This window comes from Symphalangus syndactylus, chromosome 6 (genome assembly GCF_028878055.3).
Source record: "Symphalangus syndactylus isolate Jambi chromosome 6, NHGRI_mSymSyn1-v2.1_pri, whole genome shotgun sequence".
NCBI classification, from domain to species: Eukaryota; Metazoa; Chordata; class Mammalia; order Primates; family Hylobatidae; genus Symphalangus; species Symphalangus syndactylus.
The window spans coordinates 26,671,916-26,695,295 of record NC_072428.2 but is presented as its reverse complement, the minus strand read 5'-3'; the positions used below and the strand labels follow the sequence as shown (position 1 = coordinate 26,695,295).

General features: G+C 36.1%; 2 long non-coding RNA genes across 2 annotated transcripts in view; one reads left to right on the top strand and one right to left on the bottom strand.

The window, feature by feature from the left end:
- LOC129484297 (uncharacterized) overlaps positions 1-23,380 on the bottom strand; it is a 261,288-nt gene that overhangs the window by 223,947 nt on the left and 13,961 nt on the right. The window lies entirely within an intron of this gene.
- Positions 10,927-22,581, top strand: LOC134736998 (uncharacterized). Its single transcript, XR_010121513.1, has 3 exons — positions 10,927-11,015; positions 14,737-15,164; positions 22,478-22,581. It is a non-coding gene; the product is annotated as an uncharacterized lncRNA (long non-coding RNA).

The window sequence follows — 23,380 nt, the reverse complement described above, 5'->3', positions numbered from 1 at the left end:
AAGCCATTCATTTGACTGAGTTTCAGGAAGGAGAGACACATAGGGATATACCAAAATTAGCTGGCTAGTGTCAATGAGGCATGATCAAAGAGTATATGGGGACAGAAGCAGTGATTTAACTTCAGGTTCAGTCCCAGAGGCAAAGACTGAATTGAGGACCAAAGCCAAGGTCACTTACTAGGTACATGAATGGAGCATGCCAAGTGAAGGAAGAAGTCATTAAATTATCAGTTAGCAATGACAAAAAAACAAAGTAGCTAGAAATTGGTCCTTTTAAAAAACTAGGTAGTAACCAGTCAGAATGGCTATTATTAAAAAAATGAAAAATAATAATTTACGCTGGCAAGGTTGCAGAGAAAAGGGAACACTTAGGCACTGTTGGTGGGAGTGTAAATTAATCCAACCATCGTGAAAAGCTGTGTGGCAATTCCTCAAAGAGCTAAAAGCAGAACTACCATTTGACCCAGCAATCCCATTACTGGGTATATATCCAGAGGAATATAAATCATTCTACCATAAAGACAGATGCATGCAAATCTTCACTGCAGTGCTATTCGCAATGGCAAAGACATGGAATCAACCTAAATGCTCATCGATGACAGACTGGATAAAGAAAAAGTGGTACATATACACCATGGAATACTATGCCCTCATAAAAAAGAATGAGATCGTGTCTTTTGTGGGAACATGGATGGAGCTAGAGGCCATTTATTTAGCAAACTAATGCAGGAACAGAAAACCAAATACCCTGGGTCCTCACTTATAAGTGGGAGCTAAATGATGAGAACTTATGGACACAAAGAAGGAAACAACAGACACTGGGGTCTACTTGAGGGTGGAGGTTGGGAGGAGGGAGACGAGCAGAAAAAATAACGGTTAGATACCAGGCTTAATACTTAGGTGATGAAATAATTTGTGCAACAAGTCCCTGTGACATGAATATAACTACATAACAAACCTGCACATGTGCCCCCAAACCTAAAAAAACAAAGTTAAATGAATAAAAATGAAAATATTAAAAATTGGATAATAAAAGTAGCGGGATTTCAGTGGTCCTACTTAAAATCAGAAGATGATCTTACTTTGAAGGGCTTAAGTCATGCCTAGTCACTAAGATATAATTCTGTACCTGAACTGATGAGCTTAAAGCTAGTATGGAAGAAATGACTAGACTTCACGGTCCAGTGAAAAAGCATTTAAAAAATAGGTACAACACAGAGACAGAGAAAAAACCAGACTGATTCTAAATTAGATGATCCCAGATTTTGAAACAAATACCTGCAATAGGGAAGGGTAAATCATCAGGCTTATAAAACTGTATAGATATATTTAAATTGCACTCAGTATGCAATAACTTCATAATTAAACCCTGCTGGGTAAGCTCACTCACCAAAAAGCAGGTTGAGAGTAAACCTGTTGAAAGGGTACAGAGAGTCTTACTTGCAGACACCAAGTTCTGATTGACAAAGATTTCTCCCATTACAAAAATTGTATTTATTTATTCCTATTTATTCAGTAGAAAATATTTTTCATGTACATTTTGAGTTCTAGACATAGAGTGGTAGGCATAATGGACAAGATCCCTGCCCTCACTGAACTTACACTCAATTAGAAAAAGTAAGTCAACAGTCAGTAACAGCACAGTGGGATAATGCAGGGTGCAAGGGAACCTAACCAGAGATATGGGGACGACAATGACTTTCCAGAAGAAATTATACTTAATTTTGGACTAAGGGATTAGTGGGAGTGATTCTAGAAAAAAGAGGCAGGGGGCAGGGTATTCTAAGATCAATGAATAGCATCTGGAAAGACCCATAATCTACTGGAAGTATGATCAATTTTACCAAGTGTCGAATGTTCACTATGTTCAGAGTATCATTTGCAAAGGGTAAGTGGAAAGACATGAGGTTGGCTAGGTTCACAGGAGATAGCACAGGAGAATTTTGTAGGTTAACATATTAGTACCTTTCCTGAGACAAATGGGAAGACATTGATGGGTGCCATCGATGAGTGCCAAGGAAGAAAATGAAATGATCATATTTACATTTTAGGAAAAGTGTTTTGGTTTAGCTCCAGGCTATGTTAGTTTGAATGACATGCGTTATTTCCCTGAAAACAACTGATAAATATCTTTGGTCATCCCAGAATGAGCTAATGAAATTCACTTTCTCAACCTATAAAGCTGAAGCAATCCCCTGAAGGTGACACCACAGATAGAAGCAACTATGTAGTTTCTCTTTTATTACCAAAATATAATATACAGTGACAGTGACTTAGAAATCTCAAGTATTCCATTTAAAAATCTACATCCTCTCCATTTAGTTAATTCTGATTGCAAATTGATCACTAGCTCACATAACTGTTGTTTGTAGACAAAAATGGTGGTTCAAAATAACAAAGATAATGGACATTAGCCTTTTTGGACCAAAATTTTTGGTGGCTTTAACCTTTTAAAATAGAACTTCACATAATAATGTCAACTGCTCATTGAATAGGTTTCAGAAAATATTGTAAAGACTTCATGTGCATTATCTTATAACTTTATGATAATTCTTTGAGGTTAGCACTGGCATTATCCTTACCTCTCAGATAAGAACACTGAGGCTTAGTGAGGTTTCAGTAGCTTGCTGAGGGATGTAGTTACCAACTGCAAGCTTGCCTTCAAACCCATATCTGTCCTATTGCAAAACACATGCTTTTAACCATGATCCAGTTCTGCTTCTTTTTCATAGAGTGATGTGAGAAATGTCACAGTGCAAACTATCTTATCTGGTAATGAAGAAAATCATTGAAGAAAACTGTCCATTTTAACATCAATTATGTTGGAGCTCAAATGTGAATGGACTCTAGAACTTGGTAGAACAACCCTGTTGAAAATGACAAACATATGTAACTGTTTTTAATACCTTTATTTTCATCCTGCACAAGCAAGGATCTGGAAAATCAGACTTAGATAGGGATTTTAGGATTTAGAATTAAGTGACTATATGTATGGGAAGTTAGCCCATAACTTCAGAACAAGAGGTTAGAAAATACGGTAAAAATAGTCAGAAAAAGCACTTAACGAAAAGAGACTAGACAAAATTTTAGTCAAAATTAAAGATGAAACACTTGGTGTCAGCAAGACTGAGCAAGTTCTTATGGTTAAGAAAGTAATGAGAGGCAGAGAAAGAGATTCTGCAGGCAGTTCTTAAGACATAGACCCATATGCCCTGTGTAGAAAACAGTAAGCTGGTTTGGACTCAGCCTCCCATCATATGTAGGAGTTTTATCCATGATAGACTGATAGATTTATCATTCACCTCCACTTCAGGAAAGACACTTCAAATAGATTAGAGCCTTGAGTAGACCAAGGCATTCTCTAAATCCTAGAAAGGCCTATACTGTAAGAGGCACTATAGGAGAAGGGTTTGAGAACAACTTTCTAGAGGTAGACTCCTTAAGTTTGACACACAGTTTCAGCACTACCTGTTTGTCCTTCAGAACCTGCCATATTCTCTTTATGCTTCAGTTCTCTCATCTATAAATTAAGATAATAATATCAATATCTACATCATAAAGTTTATATAAGGAATAAATGAGGAATCCAGTGGAAAACCTATCACAGTGACTTGCACAAAATCATAACCTAAAAATATCATCATCATTGTTATTATTACCATCAACATTTTCATAGTTACATATTTGCATTCTGTAGTTATTACGATACTGCTTCAGAAGACAGAGTTTTTGGTAAATGGAATAGAATTTCAAACAACAATGATAAATAAAGCCTTTGAAAAGCTCAAGGATCTTGAATAAGGCCAGTGTAAACTAAAGTACCAAGCAAATGAGAAAGTGCTGATGAGGTGGTAGATGTAGCAGAAGTCTAATCAGGCATGCCTTGCAATTCTAATGAAAAATTCAGTGTTATTCCAATGGCAGCATAATCATCAATAAACTAGGTTCCTTCCCCAAAGGGGCAGGTGGGCAAATAAGTGGATATGTCAGTGCACTATGATAGCTGTGCTAAAAATTAAAACAGGAGTTTTAGTGCAAAGAGAATGGAAACTTCACTCAGCCTTCAAGGAGCCTTCCACACCTTAAAAGAGAGAGGGAAAATATATCTATAGCTACAATTCCATAAATGGAAAGAAAATAAGGCCTTGACTTGCTTCATGTCTTATCAGAAGATGTTTCCATCCTCTTTCTATGCAAAATGCTTAACATCTGGGTCACTATTACAAAACAACGGTAATTTTATGGAATAAAATTATGAATAACAAGAGTAAATTTGTATTAAGTCCATGCCACTGTAGAATATCAGTGTACATGTTGGTTTCTTTAATTTTCCCACCAACAAATCTCTTGCCAGGAAGTCCCTGCTTTTGAAAGTTTCAGGGTTGAAGACTTTTCATATCATGATAGATTGGAAGGAAACTCAAGTCTATTAATGGTCAGCTGGGCAAAGTAGCGGCAAGCAGATGTACATTTTCACAATACCCTCAAAGGAGAAATTTGAAATTATTACTTATCTCCATTGATGGAGAGAATGGTTTGTAATAGGCAGAGATTTTATGAGTGTTCCTGAAATTCTGAAGCTCGGAAAGTGCCATCTTCAGACTTCTTATATCTTGTCATTTTGAAAGCGTAGTTCAGCCAAGTATGTTGGCAGTTTAGCTGGAAACTTGATCTCAGGCTCAGATGCCAGCTAGTATGGTCCCAGGGTCCAGAGGACTGGCAAGGTTATCATAATGAACGACATCTGGCTCTGGCATTAATGAAAAACATTTGAGTTTTGGACTCAGCCAAAGCCACTCACTGAAGACATCAAGCAGTTTAAATATGTCTTAATGTCAGGAGGTAAGTATCTGAGGCTCCCAGTAGTAACAAGATCCCAAATCATGTAGAGATGTCTTACACAAGAATTCAGCAAACATTTTATTCTTATTGCTCACCACCTGCAATGAGCCTTCCACTCCAGACATTTTAGCTTGAGTAGACTTCCATATATGACAGGTACAGTTTTACTCTCCTACCTGGACTCCTGCTGGTCAATCCTCCTCTCTAGTTCTCAAAATCCTGACAATCCTTTTAGATCTGGCTCCAGAGCTATTTCCTATATGGAAAAAGGACTTAATTTCTCCATCCTACAGTAGGGCAATTGCCTTCCTCAGAACTCCCTCATCATGTAGTTTCTAGGACTAGAAGAAAACCTCAACCATACCTACGATGATGTAAGTTAATACATACAAAATAGCAACCATAAATGTGTATTCACAAAATAAGCTGTCAGACAAAATTAGCAATTTTCTAGCTTTTTCCATTAAATATATGGTTACCAGATAATGTTCTGTCTTCAATGAGCACTTTTATTAGCACATAAGAGGTATAGGTATTAATGGTTTGGTTAAAAAATGTGTTGAACAAAAGCTTCAGTTAATAAATAAATCATTGTCACTTTTAGTATTTTCTGGGAATTGGAGAAATGCCAACTTTGAGATATTTTAAATATGAGATATCTCAGTATATCCTATAGAATACCAGCGTTTGCCCTTAACATATTGGGACCCAGTGACCTAGATTCTTTAAGCCTGCGTCCAGATCTGTCCAGTCATATTTGTTATGCTTCATCCAGATACGGACTGAGCTTCCTGCCCCTAAAGTACCTGCATTTTTGCCTGACTGATCAGTTGGCAGGCAGACAGGCTGTTGGACTTTTTGATGGGCCAACTGTCAAGTTCCACTGGAAATATATAAACTCAATAGAAATAGGTAAAAATATAGTATTTTAGTAAGTCCTGGAAAGAAGACCTCTCTAGAGACAAGAGTAGAATGTTTCTAGCATTTTTTTGAGGGGAGGGGACCCAAAATTGACATTCATTTACATATCATACATGGTGGGAGATACAATGTTGATGTTACAACTATCTACCATGATTGAACTGATCCATTCCAGGATTTAAACTAACACACGAATGTGTTTTCCTCATTAGTTATTGGCATGGACACATGACAAAGGGCTGCTTGTCATGTGGTTAGGTAGAATGTTGTCTTTGCAAATGGCTGCTCAAACCAAATGCTCTCCCCACCCCTCCTGCTCCACCCAAATCCCAGGAAAAATACGTCTGGTAGGAAGGATATGATCAAAGATAAAGGATTTAAATACACATAGGTACACACACATACACATGCATGCACACACCACACACACACTCACATATAACCTGAGGTTTTGTCTTAAGAGAATTCAGTTCTTTTTAAAAAGTACCATCTTTACACTGAACAAAACAAATAAGATTAGGGATTTGTGTATTTGCTTTTAACAGATCTTCCTAAAATATACATTCTCTAAATGTGGAAGAGGCAACTAGTAGCATCTGTGCCCACAACATGAACCTGGTAACATAAAATGTGTTCATGGACAAACAGGAGGAGCTTTTATTGAAATCCATAGAGTGCCCTGCCTTGGGGCTGAAGGAAGTAGCTAGGACCTGTTGGGGACCTGTGGCTCTTTGTCTTGTCAGAAGGCCAATTAAAGTTGGAATTCAGAGTATCTGTGGTCTCCAGCAACAACTCAAGGCTGACTCTTGACTTAGGACTCGGTGAACTATAGGAAACCAAGGGTTAGACAGAAATCAGTTGGCAACTTGGCTGAGACATTGCTCCTCATCAATCAACTCCCAGAAGCATGGAAGGACATTTCTTCTCTACTTCTCATATTTGGTTTGAATCAATTAATTTGTAATACTCCAGGACCAGGAAAACAGGCTAAACATTTTATTTTTTTCAGCCACAGCTTTTTCTCCTAACCCTCCATCTCTCTATCTTGAAAACATAATATCTACCACATTTTCATCACATTACTCTACCCAGATGATAACTCAGTGGTATAAGTGCCATTCCAAGTATCATTTAAAATAGATGAGTATATGTATTTGATAAAGGATGATTATACAGTTATATATAGTATGGAATCTAGAGGCATGACCCTTGGCTGGATTAAATTGTATCCTCTAGTATTTTTGAGAAAGTCATTTAAATTGCATTGGCCTCTATTTATCTGTAATAATAGGAAAAATACTTTCAGATCTACTGTTAGGGTAATAATTAAATGAAGTCATAGTTAAGAATTATTTTTTAATCGAAGCACCAAGATAATAAGGGATTATCATGAAAATTATAAAACAAAGATTATTGAGAATGGTTACGATATTCAGTTCTAGAGGTTCTCATCAACAGCACTGAATTCAAGTCCTAGGACTGTCTGCTTCTCATTAGCTGTGTGAACTTTATAAAGTCTCCAAACTTCAACACTGGCTGCCTCATTTGTAAAAAAGGAATGATAATAATTCTACCTCACAAGAGTTATTTTATCAGGTTTAAATTACATAATGAAATTAAGCTCTTAACACAGTGCCTGGCAAGGAGTAAGTGCTTAATAAATTATCAGCTAGTATCCTATTGGGAAACATATGGCTCATACAGTTTAGAATAATTTGAGGAAGGTTCAGTAAAGGGGCAATATGCAAAAAGTGCAGAGCTGTTAGGTAACTACAACAGATAGTGCAGAGATATTACCATCACTATATGGGAAAAAATGAAGGTGTATGGAGGTACCTGACCCAGAGGAAGGGATTAAGAGAGAATTGCCTTAAGAAGAGCTAAGAACTTTGATGGAGGGACATTTTAGCTCAAAGAGACCTTGCATAGACCTCAGTCTTTCCTCTTCTTGTAATCTCTAGCTCTGTTCTCCATTGACCAATAAAACTGGAACTTTGAAGGCAAGGAAGCCTAATGCAGTCCAGAGTTCAGTAACTTTTTTTCTGTAAAGAGTCAGATAGTAAATACTTTTGACATGCAAGTCATGGTCTCTTGAAAACAGCCAATGACATTATGTAAATGATGGGTGTTACTGTGTCAATAAAACCTTAATTACCTAATGAGGCAACAGTTTACAGACACCTGATATGGTCCATACAAATCGGATTCCTGATGCAGAGGAGAAAACTGGAAAATTGATCAGAGGGGCAGATGAAGGATATCCACTTCAAGATAATGATAGCTGTCTTAACTGTTATGCAGGCTCTATTATGAATATCATTTTAACTATACATGAGTTGAAGACATTAGCATCTTGTTTCAGCTATATAATGGCTTTTGTTTAACCATGCCAATTTTATATGGGTGTACTACAGAAAACTACAAATAATCAAAGCTATATAAGCTCCATGAAGGTAGAGACTACATTTTATTCACAACTGTAAATCCTAGGCCTAGCTCAGTGTTTTGGTGTATTGCAGATGCTCAATAAATATTGGACAAATTAATGAATCCCAATTTGTACTAGATGTCCTGAAAAGGATGAAGTCATCATCATTTTTTATAGAAGTATAACATACATAGAAAAATACACACATTTTAAATATACGGGCTCAATAAATCTTGACAAAATTAATACACCCATTTAATTATCATTCAGATCAGAAAAGAGAGTAATACCAGCATCTCATAAAACTTCTTGACCTTCTTCCAAGTCACTATCCCTTTTCCCCAAAAGTAACTACTGTTTTTATTTCTATCATCGTAGATTAGTTTTGTCTTTTTGGTTTGTATCAGGTTTCTTTCATTCAACATTGTGTTTGTAGATTCATAGGTGGTGTTGTAACGAGCAGCAATTTGTTCATTTTCATTGTTGTATATTATTTCATTATATGACAGAGCACTATTTATTTTTCTAGTCTATTATATGGGCATATGAGTTGTTTCCAGGTTTTAGCTACTACAAAGATGGCTTCAATAAGAATGTTTGTGCGTGTATTTGGTTGCCCATATGACTACATTTCTATTGGAGATACGCTTAGCAGGGGAGATAAGTTGGAAAACATGGCAGGAGCTTGTTTGGCTTTGGTATATACTACTGTAAAGCCCAAATAACAAAGTGACTGTCTAAAAGAAAATGATATTTATTTGGGATTGAGCATTGCAGTGGGAATATAATGGATACATTCAGGGAGGTAAAGGAAGACAAGAGTTTTTAAAGGAAAAATGAGGAGAGTTACATGAGTTGTTTTGAAACAATTATCCTTGGCTATAAGGATTAATAACAAGTTTGAGGTCAGTCCAAGTTTGAACAGGCAGTTGCTGGGCAGATATCCTCGTAGAAGCATTTTTGTGTGTGTGGAAGGGTTGCTGTGGCATTTGTGCAATGTTGTGGTTTATGCAGTCTTTTGTGAAAGTTCCTATTACTAGGCATACTTGCATGAGACTCATCCCTTCATGGCCTTGCCTGTTCCTATTTTTCAGGGTTTTGATACAAGTGGCTCCATTTGATTCTGACAATTTTCACACTACCAAATGGTTTTCTACAGCAACACTAATAATTTGTGCCCCACTAACAAGTGTATAATATGCTTTACATCTCAGCCAATACTTAGTATTATTCAACTGTTTAATTTTAGCCATTCTTTCAGGGATGTAAGAGTAACTTTCTGTGTTGTCTTTCCCTTTTGAGTAATGAGGATAAAATCCCTTCATTATGCTTGCCGGCCGTGTGGATAACCTCTTTTGTGAAATGCCTCTTCAACTCTTTCTATTGAGTTTTCTGTCCTTATCTTAGTATTTAGAGGCATTTAAAAAAATATTTTGGATATGTGTTTTTATTCATATATATATATTAAAATATCTTTTCCTACCCTGTTTCTTGCCTTTTGACTTTCTCAATGGTATATTCTGAAGATCAAAAATTTTTATTCCAATGTTGCCTGATTTACCAATTTTTCCTTTATGGTTTCTTTTTATGTGCTCTAAGTATTTGTATACCCTAATAATGTTAAAATATTTTTCTACGTTAACTTCTAGAAACTTTATTGTTTCTACATCACCCCCAAAATATATTTGTATGTATGTGTATATGTGTGTGTGTGTGTGTGTGTGTGTATATGTATATATACACACACTCATTCTAAAGAAATATACTTTTGTGTATGGCGTGAAGTAAGGATCAAGAGTCAGTCTTTTCTTATGCATATCTAGTTGACTTCTAATCATTTATTGAAAAGACCATTTTTTACTCATTGTGCAGAAATCCCAGCTTTATCATAGATCAGGTGACTGTATACATGTGGACTATATCTACATTTTTTATTTTGATCAATTGGTTTACTTGCCTAAGTTACACCTTAATTATTAAACCTTCATAAGTATCGATATCTCAAACTCTCTTGATTTTCTTAGCAATTCCTGGCCCTTGGCATTTCCAAATATATTTTAGGATCAGCTTTTAAATTTCTATCAAAATATGACAAATTGTTTTATTATGATTACATTGAATCTTTAGATGTTTGATAAGAAGTCTTATTTTTGTGGTAATAATAATGAGACTCCTAATACTTGAACATGGTATACACCCCTTTATGACTTCTTTAATATTTTATAGTTTTCTGTTTACACATTCACAATATATTATAGATATTTCTAGGTATTTGGTATTTCAAGTACTATTATCAATGGTATCATTTAAAAATGTTCATGAGTTTCTGCTTTCAGTCTATCAGTATGAAAGTGATTTTTGTATAGTGGTGTAATGTCACGCAATTTTACTGAATTCAATTACTACTTCTGTAGAGCCTTTTAGATTTTCCATGATGATTAGTCTGTTTGAGCTGCCATAACAAAATACCACAGACTAGGTGGTTTAAACAACAAAAATTTATTTTTTCATGCACTGGAAACTGAAAGTCTCCAAGATTAAGGTGCAGCCCTGGTTTCTTTCTAGTGAGCCTCCTGGCTTGGAGACGATGCCTGCTTGCTATGTCCTCATGCGGCCTGTCCTCTCCATGTACGTAGAGACAGACAGAGTGAACAAATGGCTCTGGTTTCTCTTCTTCAGGGCCCCACCATTATGACCTCATTGAATCTTAATTACCTTCTCAAAGCCCCTATCTCCAAATATAGTCATGTTGGGTGTTAGGGCTTCAGTATCTGAATTTGGGGAGAACATAAGTCCATGACACATGTGTACAAAACTTTCACTGGTAAATAATGACAATTTTTGCTTTTTTCAATCTTCATGCCTTAGTTTACTTTTTTAACTTATTGCACTGGCTAAGGCCTCCAGGATAAAGTTGAATAAGAACAATGAGAGCAAATATTTTTGCTACCTACCTAATCTCTGTGGTAAATCTTTTAATATTTTCATTCAAATGATGTTTGCTATAGATATTTCATAGATACTCTTTATCAGAAAGTTTGCTTTCATACCCAATTTGTTCAGCACTAATGAGTATTGAATATTATCACTTTTTTATACCTAGTGAGATGACCATAAGAATTTTCTACTTTCTTTATAAAGGTTATGAATTTTATTGATTGTTTGAATGTTAAGTAATTGCATTTCTGTAATATAGTTTGGAATATAGTGAAGTCAGACACTATTCATTATCCTTTTAATACACATACAGATTCAATTTCTTAATATTCTGTTGCAGTTTTTTTGCATTTTTTATCATGAAAAATTGTCATGTAAGTATCTTTTTGCAGTAATACTAAGAGTATGCTGGCCTCACAAAACAAGAGCTGTTTCCTACTTTTTCTAATCTCTGTGTGTATTTGAGTAAGATTAGAACTATTTCTTTTGTTAAATACTTGGGGGGGAAATGGCCCTTGAAGCCACAAGCACTTGGAGATTTCTTTTTGTTAGAGATTTTAGTTACAAAATTAAATGTCCCCAAAGATAGAAGACTAAACGTATTTCAATTTCTTTTTACATCAGTTATACCAGTTTGGGTAAGTAATGTTTTCCAAAGAATTTTTTCCATTTCATCAAACTTTTCAAATATCAGCATACAGTAGTTAATAATATCTTCTTCTTATCGTTGTAATATTTTAAGGATCTGCAATGATATCTTTTTACATTCCTGATGTTGGTAATTTATGCCTTATTATTTTTGGTTGTTTTTCATCAGCCTTGCTAGAACTTTATAATCTTTGTAATCTTGAAGGATGACTCCCCAAAATACTTTCATATCTTAAACTCTTTAAAAGTGACTTTGTTTGGACAGAGGTAATTAATTAAGGATCTCAAAATGATATCATCTTAGGTTATCCAGGTGAGCTCCTAAATCCAATGACAAGTATCCTTAAGTAACAGAAGAAAAGACAGAAGACCGTGTGAAGAAGGAAGCAGATTGAACTTATGCAGCCATAAGCCAGGAAAAAACTGCAATGCTCTAGTTAGATTTTTAAAGCCATTTCTAGATCAGTTTCACAATACCCAGATAATACACTTTTAAATCATTTCAATCCACTAAAATCTGTTGAAACTTCATTAATGGCCAGCACATAATTAGTTTTGATGAGTATTCAATTAAAAACAATGTATACTGCATTCTGCAGTTACAGGTTTTGTTGTTTCTATTTATACGTGGTAAAGTTTGCTAATCATGCTTTTCAGATCTTCTAAATCACTGTTGATATTTTGGATTATTTGTAATGTCAGATACTGAGAGACCTGTTAAGCTCTCCAACTCTGATTTTTTTTTTTTTTCCTATTGGAGATGGGGTCTCACTGTTTCACCCAGGCTGGCATGCAGTGGTGCAATCTCAGCTCACTGCAACCTCTGCTTCTTGGGCTCAAGCCTTCTCCCACCTCAGCCTCCCAATTAGCTGGGACCAATGGCATGTACCATCATGCCTGGATTTTTTTTTTTTTTTGGCAGAGACCATGTTTCCTCATGCTGCCCAGGCTAGTCTTGAACTCCTGAACTCAAGTGATCTGCCCACCTTTGCTTCCCAAAGTGCTAGGATTATAGATGTGAACCACCATGCCCCACTTCCAAATCTGATTTTAGATTTTTCTATTTCCCAGTTAGTTCTGACAATATCTCATTTGTGTATTTGTAGGTTTTATAATGTGCATAAAAATTTATAGTTGTTATGTTCTCTGGACAGACCTTTTATCAATATGAAAACAATCTTTTTGTCTTTAATAAATGCATCATACCTTAATGACTTACTGCATCTGATATAAACATATTCACACAGTTTTCTTTGGTTAATGTTTGTGTAAAACTTTTTTATATCTATTTTCAACATTTTTATACCTTATCTCTGTAAATTTCATTTTATAATTTATTCAATATTATAATTTTTGCATTTTAATTAGAATAATCTTTCTAAATAAAATGTAGTTCCTAGGGATTTAAATTTACCTTGTCACAATTTGATCTGTCCTTGACTCATTCCTATTATGTTCTTTCTCTCCTTTCTTGCTCACTTTGGAGTAGTCAGGACTATTATTATTACTATTACTATTATTCTTTTTAGTGTATTTTCTGTTCTACTAGCTATACACTACATATTATTTTACCACTACTTCAATAGTTTACCTTACAGAAGTAGTTTTCAAAGTGTCTTATTTAAAAAAATGGCATCTGCAATTTTTAGCAGGAATGCAAACTTTTGACCCCACCCCACCCCTCAAAAAGTTAAATGAGAAACTTTGAGGGTGGTGTATAGCACTCTTGAAGAAGCCCTTCATATAATTCTAAACAACTCTAAAATTTGAAAATCACTGCCCTGCAGATTAAATATGTATCTTTGACTTATTAGAGTTTAATATAATACATAAGGACGTTAACAACTTAAGGTCTATTTATCCCTTCTCTATCCTCTTGTGTATTATTGTCATATATTTTAATTACACAAACATTTTAAACAGACTCATTTAATAGAGTCTGCAGTCATTTGGAGTCATGCACACATTACTTTGTTTTTTCTCTCTGTATTAGTCTATTCCCACATTGCTATAAAAAATAGCTGAGACTGTGTAACTTACATTAAAAGAAGATATTTAAATGGCTCATGGTTCTGCAGGCTATACAGGAAGCATGATGCTAACATCTGCTCCGTTTCTGGGGAGGCCTCAGAAAACTCACTGTCATGGTGGAAGGCAAAGGGGGAGCAGGTATGTTACATGGCCAAAGCAGGAGCAAGCAAGAGAGGGAGAAGGTGCTATGGACTTTTAAATGACCGGATCTCCCACACACACAGGTACACACAGAAAAATTTCATTAAGTATTGTGAAGATAGTACCAAGGGGGATGGTACTAAACCATTCATGAGAAATCTACCACTATAATCCAATCACCTCCCACCAGGCCCCACCTTCAACACTGGGAATTAGATTTCAATATGAGATTTGGGTGGGGACACACATCCAAACTACGTCACCCTCCATACTCACAATTACCTGAGTGTCTTCTCACCTGCCAAACCTCTAAGGCTGGGCATGCACAGCATTAGAAATCATCACATAAGAATTGTATGTAAAAGATGGAGCTCAGGTAGACACAGAAAACGTAAGTAATGTTAATGATTAGGAGACTCGTGCTACTAGACATCTATCCCTGTTGCACTGTCTTAGCTCCATTAATTTATTCTCATAGTGTCATGAAGAGTTGCTTACCATCAGTTAAAGAGAAAAACCTCAGGTATACTCTACAGATAATTTTGCATTATATGCCAGTGCCAACTGAAATTCAATTCGTCTAGTAGAGTCCTACAACCCAAGCATGAGTGTCTCTAAAAATACAGTAGTGAAAGGATATTTTTCGTTTGGAGAGAATACTGATCAATGTATTTTACTGCTTATTTTATCTAGACATATAGTAGCAGAAGCATGGATATATTGATTTCTGGACATTATAGAGATCTTAAAATGCCTTAATTTCCTTAATTGTATTTTCCCTTTTGCAGTGATATTAATGTCATAATAATAATATATAACAACAAACAACAGAGTAACCAACAAGCTTAACACCTGAGAAAAGATAGGTGCCTCCAATAAGAAACAAATATGAGCACTTGATTACCTAGGGCATACATAGCACAGACCAACATATAATCACCTTGAAAGTGGATGAAAAGAATGCAGCTGAGACATTTATCAAATTACTGAAGACCAAGTGTGAACACTAGTGAAGATCAATTGTGGTTGGAGAGATGAAGAACAATAAAACTCTAACCCCAGGACAGGTACAAGATTACTGAGAAAGCTTCACCCCACAAACTCAGGGGTGAGCCATAACGACAGAATTTTCCCGCTGTTAAAGCAAACTGAATATGACCTGAGAAGGACTTCTATATTTGAGTCCTTGTGGACTAACTGCAACCTAGCTTAACAGGTAAACAAGATTGAAAACCCAACTTAGGAGTATGTGCCTGTAATTATAGCTGAGTCTTGGCCAATTGCAGTGTAATAGAAACAAGCAAACTGAATATGGCCAGAGAAGGACTTCTATATTTGAGTCCTTGTGGACTAACTGCAACCTAGCTTAACAGGTAAACAAGATTGAAAACCCAATTTAGGAGAATGCGCCTGTAATTATAGCTAAGTCTTGGCCAATCGCAGTGTAACAGAAACTTTGAGAATAACCTTCTACCAACCCATCCCCCACGGAGAGGATGCCTGGCGGAATTTGAGGCATGTGGTGCACTGAGAGCAGCCACTGTAACAACCAAACTGAAACCCAACTCAGTAGTGGGGGATTCAAACTCCCACTATGCTACTTCTGATTCCTTTCTGCATTTCTGTTCTTCCCTTTGGAATTACCTCCTCCTCCTCCTCGAAGACCATATGTTAGTATTTAAGTGTAGATCTGTTTCCAATTATTTCTATAAGATTTATTTATTTTTATCTGAAAACAGCTTTATTTATTCTTAATTTTCAAAATACTATCCTGCATGGCATCAAATTCTGCTCTTACAGTTACTTTATTTTAGGATTTTAGAAATGCCATTTTCTTCCAGCATTCATCATTTCTGTTGACTAATAAGCTATAATTCTTATGGTTACTCCTTTGGTAGCAAGATAACTTTTCCTCTGGCTGCTTTAAGATTTTATCACTGTCTTTGTTTTCCATAGCTTTACCCCTGACTGAGGTTTATAGAACTTCTTTGGTTTTTGAGTTAAAAGTTTTTTTAATTATTTTTGGAAAATTATCTTTCTTCATTTTTCAAATATTATTTTCACTTCATTCTCTCCTTTCCGCTGGTACTTTAATGTCATGTAGATTAGGCCTTTTCACTATATGCTAAATGCCACTAATGCTATTTTGTATATTTTATTTTTTCTCTGTGTTTCAGATCAATTTTTTTTCTCTGTTCTATTAATCTGTATTACAGGTAACTAATCTTCTCTTTGGTTTGTCAAATCTGGTATTACAGGAATCTTTACTTTCTTAATTTTAGTTATGTCATATTTTGGCCTCAAATTTTTATTTAGTATTTAAAATATTTATTGATCGGGCATGGTGGCTCATTCCTGTAATCACACTTTGGGAGGTCAAGGCAGGCAGACCATCTGAGCCCAGGAGTTCAACACCAGCCTGTGCAACATGGCGAAACCTCATTTCTATAAAATATAGAAAAATTAGCCAGGTGTGCTGGTGCATGCCTGTAATCTCAGCTACTCAGGAGGCTGAGGTGGGAGAATCCCTTGAGCCATGGAGGTAGAGGCTGTAGTGACCCAAGATCACGCCACTGCACTCCAGCCTGGCTGACAGAGTGAGACCCTGTCTCAAAATGGAAAATAAAAAAAAAAAAAGATTTCTATTCACTTGTGACATCCTCCATCTTGCCATCTGCTTTCTTAGACATATTAATCATAACTATTTTTAAGGACACTATTTCTCTCACCTAGTTTTTTTCTATTAGTATTATCTTTTTGTGTCTTTTGGTTAGCTTTGTAATTTTTAATGCACTTATTTTAAATAAAGTAGTTCCAGAAGTTCTAGATGAGTCTTCATGTCTAAAAGTCAAAAAATAAGTCACCTTAATCCAATAGAGCATAAAATATTTCAAAGTTGAATGTCATTTTTTTTTGTCAGTTCTAATCTATCTCTGGTTTACTTTTACTCCTATGATGTAATCTTTCAGGGACCCCAGCTGAAAGCTTGGGTTATCAGGGTCCCTCTTCTTAGTCAATAAAACTCCAACATTTAGGTTTATAGCCTGTAAGACTTCCAAAAATTCCAATTATCTCCTTAACTACTTAATTACCCCCCTTTAACTTGACTTCTTCATATGTAAGTCCATGTTGCTTATGTTTGGCAAATGTGATGAGGATGAGAGAAGTTTGGGATGTCGACTTCACTTTTCTGTGCTTGCTTTTTGTCCTGTATCTTGATTCATCAAGTTTGAACTGCTTAGGCAGCCCTGAGCTTCATTTTTAAAAAAATATTCACAAACGCATGAGACTGTCAAAAAGCTGTTTTGAACTTCTTAGCTTCTTAGTAGCAACTTACTACTCAGCATCTCAACCTCTTGAGTCATGGCTTTTAGGCATCAGTGAATCTCTCAGAAAGACAGGGTAATATGTTCCATTCACTTAGCACACTTCCTTTCTCTGAGATGTAATCCTTCTATGCAGATGCCTTAATATTTCTCTGATGCCTTAAAACAATGTATTTTAATTACTCTGTCCATCTTTTTCTGTTGTTTTTGATGGGTGGATTCATCTCCTAGCTAGAAGTAGAAATTCAGACAAACTTTGATTGGGAAGTTCTTGAGAGAAGAGAGAGAAAATTGGAGCTTAGTAATAATTATGTAGCATAAAGATAGTGAGAAATATTGCAAAAAGGTGAATCAGTATTGAAAAAGTTTCAGAGGCAAAACTAAGTCTGTCGTGGTAAAGGGTATGTGTTAGAGACAAGATGTGGCAGGCAGTCAGTTATTGATTGAACACCAGCTACTGGGCTACATGCCAATAGAATATAAGGACATAGTGCCTTGCTTCTGGGACTTGTATCATTGGAGAGGAGATAATAGATGTTACCAAACAACTGTAAAGCAAGGTTTCATAGATATATGTCTTATAATATTTAATATATTTTTTTATTTTAAGGGAATTCTGATAAGGGAGAAAACAAGGATGGCATTTGAGATGGGACAAGAAAAAAATGCTGTTTTTACCAGGCAACAAGGAAGGAACGCAGAGCATATAGGATAAAATAAGGAGAGGGGACAAAAAGTGTGGTATAGTGTTTGAGTGGTTCTCAAACTTCAGCATGCATTATACTCACATGCAGGGCTTAAAATAAAGACTTCTGGGCTCCATCTCCAGAGTTTCTGATGCAACAGGTCTGGACTAGGGCCAGATAATTTGCATTCCCAACAAGTTCCTAGGTATTGAACACTGGTGTTCAATCATCAAATGCTGATGCAGTTGATGCAGCTGATGCTGCTGATCTGAGAGCCACATTTTGGGAATCACAAAATGTAATATAATAATATTACATTATAATATAATATAATTATAATGTAATATTATTACATTATATGTAAATAATAGCTGACAGAAAGGCAAAAATGAATTTTTTAAAAAGTACTTGCTTCAAAGAATTTATAATGTGCTTAATTTGGCGCAAGCACGGGGCATGGGAATAGAGTTCTGCAGGTAGGATCATAAGTAATTTGTGATGAGAAAAAAGAAGAAAATGTAATTTGCTAAGAAATGTGATGGCCGTGCAACTAGTAAGAATAATTACTTTATAAATCATATTTCCTGAGCCAGCATCTCGTTATCTTGATAACTTTGTAAATAGTGCAGTTTTCCTATCCAGTATTTCTACTGAAATCCAGGCTGATTATTTTAAGAGTTGTTAGTAGCACTCCATGGTAATTGAACATATTAATAATTATGAGGAACAGAATAGCTATACAGCATTTTTGCTTTAATTATACACCATGTGACTGTGACTGTCCACATTACTGGGACAGGTTTAGTTGAACTATCCCTTCTGATGTAATGAATCTAGGTGAAACAAACTTCCTTTAATATTTCAGAAACATCAAATTATACTTAGATATAGCAAAGTACTTATATTTGAAATCAACTTCAGAAACATCAAGTTATACGTAGAAATAGCAAAGTACTTATATTTATATGTTTACAGAAAATGAAAAAAGTATTGTTTTGGTGTTAAAATTAACAATAAAGGAAAAACAAATAATCAGCACACTTCTCTGTACAATTAAAAGGTGAAGTTTATTTTAAACATTGAATACAAATTTGATTGTGGAAAAAATGGCCAACTTCCTATTCTTCCTTCTTTGCTTGGAAAAGTCTAAGTGTCTTCGATAATTATAAAACTATTTTCTTTAAGTAAAATGCATGTGATTGTTTTAGGAAAGCATGGCATCTTTAAAGAAGGCACAAATATTCTAGCAAGTCTCCTAGCTTGTCCTTCCAGGCTAGCCTAACAGCTGGTGATGGGTTAACCTTCACCATTTCTGAAAATTCTTGTATAGATAAAAATCACAGTGGAAATCACCAGAACTCAGTACATTAGTACATTAACAATTTGAAAAAGGTAATGAATCTGGGGATAGAATAGATGAAAACCTGGGGAAATGTCAATTGTTGTAACATCAATAATGAAATTCATTCTATTCAGATATAGATGAGATTCAGTGAACCAAGTCTCAGCTCTTCAAAATGATTCTAAAATGTCCAATAGTTTCCATCCCCCTCAACCTGAGTCTGATCTGCTAGCAGTGAAGGAAAGGCAAATTAGATTTTTAAGCTTTAAGTGCCAGGTCAGCAAATCCCTTATTGGTTCTTGGCTATTTTAAATAATTTAATGTGTGCTTTTATTAAGCAGACATTAAAGACACAGGAAGTAAAATACTCCCTGGAATGAAGAACCATTCTTATTCAATCAAAATAGAATGTGCTGCTTTTTGTAGTAAATCATCAAATTGTTTGTGGTTACATAGAAATAATTCAGAGAGTCCTAGAATTTACCACCTCTTTCAACACTGTATTAAAAAGCACATTGTGTCTTCTCAGAATGTTCCAGTCTTTGATGACCAAGCAAACACAGTCAGGCCTCTTGGGGTTGATGGGGAACTATTCTCTCTGGATCACAGCTCATGAAGCTGTCTGGTAACATTCCTGTTATCATTTTCCCACAGGAAAAGCAATCAATCTATAAAATAAAGTTTCCTCTCACTTTCTATAGCTTAACTAGATGTGTTAGGGAGTTGAACTGTATGTTTATTAAATTCAACATGTGTTGAATAGTCTTATGTTTTACCTTCTTTATATATAAAGCACATTAAAATATGAAATTTTTTTCTCTGCCACAAACATTGTTTTACTAGTGTAGAGTCCTTGATGAATGTTTTCTATGAATGAGAATTCTTTAATATGCAAAGATTCTATACTCTGTCAATTCTGGATATGGCAAACTAGTTTTTTAAAGGGCTAGACAGTAAATATTTTGAATATGTAGCTATACCATCTCTGTCATAACTATTTAACTCTGCCACCATAGCAGCATTGAAATCAGAATCAGATAGACTTGAATTTGGCATCCAGTTCTCCCATGACATAACTTAGGCTAAGTTATTTACTGTCTTTGAGCCATAATTCATCTGTAAAATGGAAGCAAGATCTTTCTCATAGGCTTGTTAAGGAGCTTGCTACTGAGTCCCTAGTATATGCCAGGGACAGCACCACACAATTTCACCAAGTACCTCATTCTCACAATAGTGGTGTGTGAGGTAGGATTAGCTCCTTGGAGAGTTATGGCAATAGGTTCAGTGAGATTAGCTCTGGGTCATACCACTAATACAGACCTGGGGTTCTGAACCAACATTTCTGAGACTTCAAAGTCCTTTGTTCCTTTTAATCTGTGTTACCTGGTTGTCACTATACTGCCTATTAGGAATGAAAGGGCATATTAAAAAAAAAAAAAGTGACTAGCACATTTTGTACCCTGTGTTAGATGCTAAATAAACATTGGTTTTCTTTCCCTCCCTAGAGAGGCTACCAAAATTTGTTAATGGCAGCACTACAAAGACAGCCTGATAAATCTTCCTGAGGAGAGGAGAGAGGGGGGAAGATACCTATCACATAATATTGACAGCAACTGAGTAGAAAATTCAGTAGTTGTCTAGCTCTCACGCAAGAGCAGTTTCTGATGGGCAACAAAATAGGGCTTGAAACCTGAAGCCTGGCTGCAGCCACAAAGTCTCCACAGAGAATATGTGTCTGTTAGATTTTAAATCCCAGATCCCATATCAAGCATATAGCATTCTCATTACTTTCAGCAGCCTTGGTTCAGCATGCCCAGGAATTAAGAATATGCTGTTCTCTCCTAAGCTTGTCTTTTGCTGAAGCAGCTCTGAGATGAACCAGAGTATATGGCAAGGGCAGTGGAAGAAAAGGAGGCTTATAGATTCAGGCCCCTGAGTACCAGTGGTTCTTCTTAACCCTGAAGAACATCCTCTTGTTCTTTGCTTTTAAAAAGAAGACTTTTGATGGGTTTGACATTCCTTCTTAGGAAGCATGCTGTGGGGCTCCAGAGAACATAATTACAATTACACAAGACAAGTGGACATTTTTAAAGGACTATTACAAAGATGCCATACTAGTCATGGGGACTAGACCTTGTTGTGCCAACAAAACAGGCCTGAAATCTCAGTGATATGATAAAACAGTTGCTTCTTGTGCTTGTAAATTCTGCTTCCAGCAAGTGGAGTGACTCTGGGGAAGCTGGTTGTGGCAGTGACTCAGGATCCAGGCAGTTTCCATACAGACTCTTAGATGCTTTGGTCCAGAGGCGATATGCATTACTCAGATTTACAGCCCTTGCCCGGAGTCACTTGACCTCTCCTCATTACAAAGAGAGTCAAAAAACAATGGAGAGTAAGCGAGCTGAGACTAATGTGTGGAAATTCAGTCAGCCATAAATGTCTCTGCTAGAGATGAGCCTGCTAACTCTCAGTGCAATGGAAGTAAACCTTTTTCTGAATACAAAACCATTCAGTGTTCTTCACATTGTCTTTAAATTCCAATAGAGGACTACAGTGTATGACGAAATGCTATTGAGTAACTCATTATGGCAAACATGAATCGCCTTAGGCATGGGTGAATTTGCCCTAACTCTTCTTTTCTGCCCAATGCCTTAATACCTGAGAGGTGGCATGTTTGTGTTGTTCCATGAGGCAGAAGCAAGACCAATGATATTACTGGGAGATAGGCTTTGCCTTTATGTCAGTGAAGAAAGTCTACTTTGAGCCTAATTCATGTTTTGATTGACTAGTGGAGAAATAGCAAAGGGAACTCTGGACTTAAAGCTTAGGTTCTGAGCACATTTTTTTTTTTTGGTGGGGGAGGAGGATTGTTTTTGTGTTTTCCTAGTAGAAAGGCAGGAGGGTCTGACTGGATCACCAGAATCCTCAAAGACAGGGCTAAAGGAAAAGAGTTTGTCTTCTACTCTTCTCTGGTATAAAGTTAGGTAGGTCATTCTCAGGATTTTATCTGAAAGACAGTGTTAGAGAAAAACACCCAAAGTATCTTCTAGGCAAGAGAACCAGGAGAGAGTTGAGGAATTGGGAGGAGCTCAATGTTAGAATGGGGGAATCTGAACAAATTACTCTGGTGGACTAACTTTCTCAGCTTTTTCTTTCTTTTCTTTTGTTTGTATAGGATAAGACCATTTAAAGGGACCAAAAATGGATGAACATACTGGGCACTATGAACTAAAAGATCTTTGGCTAAAGAAGAGATGAAGACTCATTCAACTCCTACAAGTGAGTTAAGGAGCTCTGAGAAGGCAAAGCCAGCCCAGGAGGGTGGGCAGATTAAGAACAATGTGCCTTGTCTTGATACACAGTTGTGGTATAGGTAACAAAATCTGAGTATCCAACCTAAGATGTTACCCCTCACCAGAACACCTCCAATCCCTCCCTGGAAACACAGTATAAATTCCTATAGAAAGTTATAAAGCAGAAAAACAAGGTATCTTTTGTGGAGTAAAGAATGATTATGGAGGAAAAACACCATTAATTGTCACAGAAATAATTGTGCCATTCAGCAGAATGGTAGCTCTAAGGAAGGCAGCAGCAATACTCAACATACAGCCATTCTTCTGGAATGAGTCCCACCAATCTGAAGCTGGAGTCAACGGTGGCGACAGTGAGGAGATTACAGAAAAGTAAGAAAGTTGAGGGAGGGATTCAGGAGAAACATGGCTGTTGGAATTAGACACCTAAGATCTAAACTAAGTGGGATTAGTAATGATAAAAGGATAAATGGTTGATTTCTCCCATCACCACTTTGCCTGGAAATATAGAAAAGGAGGAACCCAATGGTATGGTTGAATTCTCTAGAGCTAGTAACAATAAAATGGGCTGCAACAACAACCACACACAAAAAAAATTCCCAGTGAGATTCTTGTTAATAGGGACATTTAGGAAAGGGTGGGATGCTCACTAACCCAGGTTATTGCAGAAAACATCCTGCTTTGACTGAGAAATTGTGGAGGATGCCTAAGGTCACTTCTCACATCTATGGAATTGTAAAGTCTGTTTCCCGTGGTATAGTTTTATC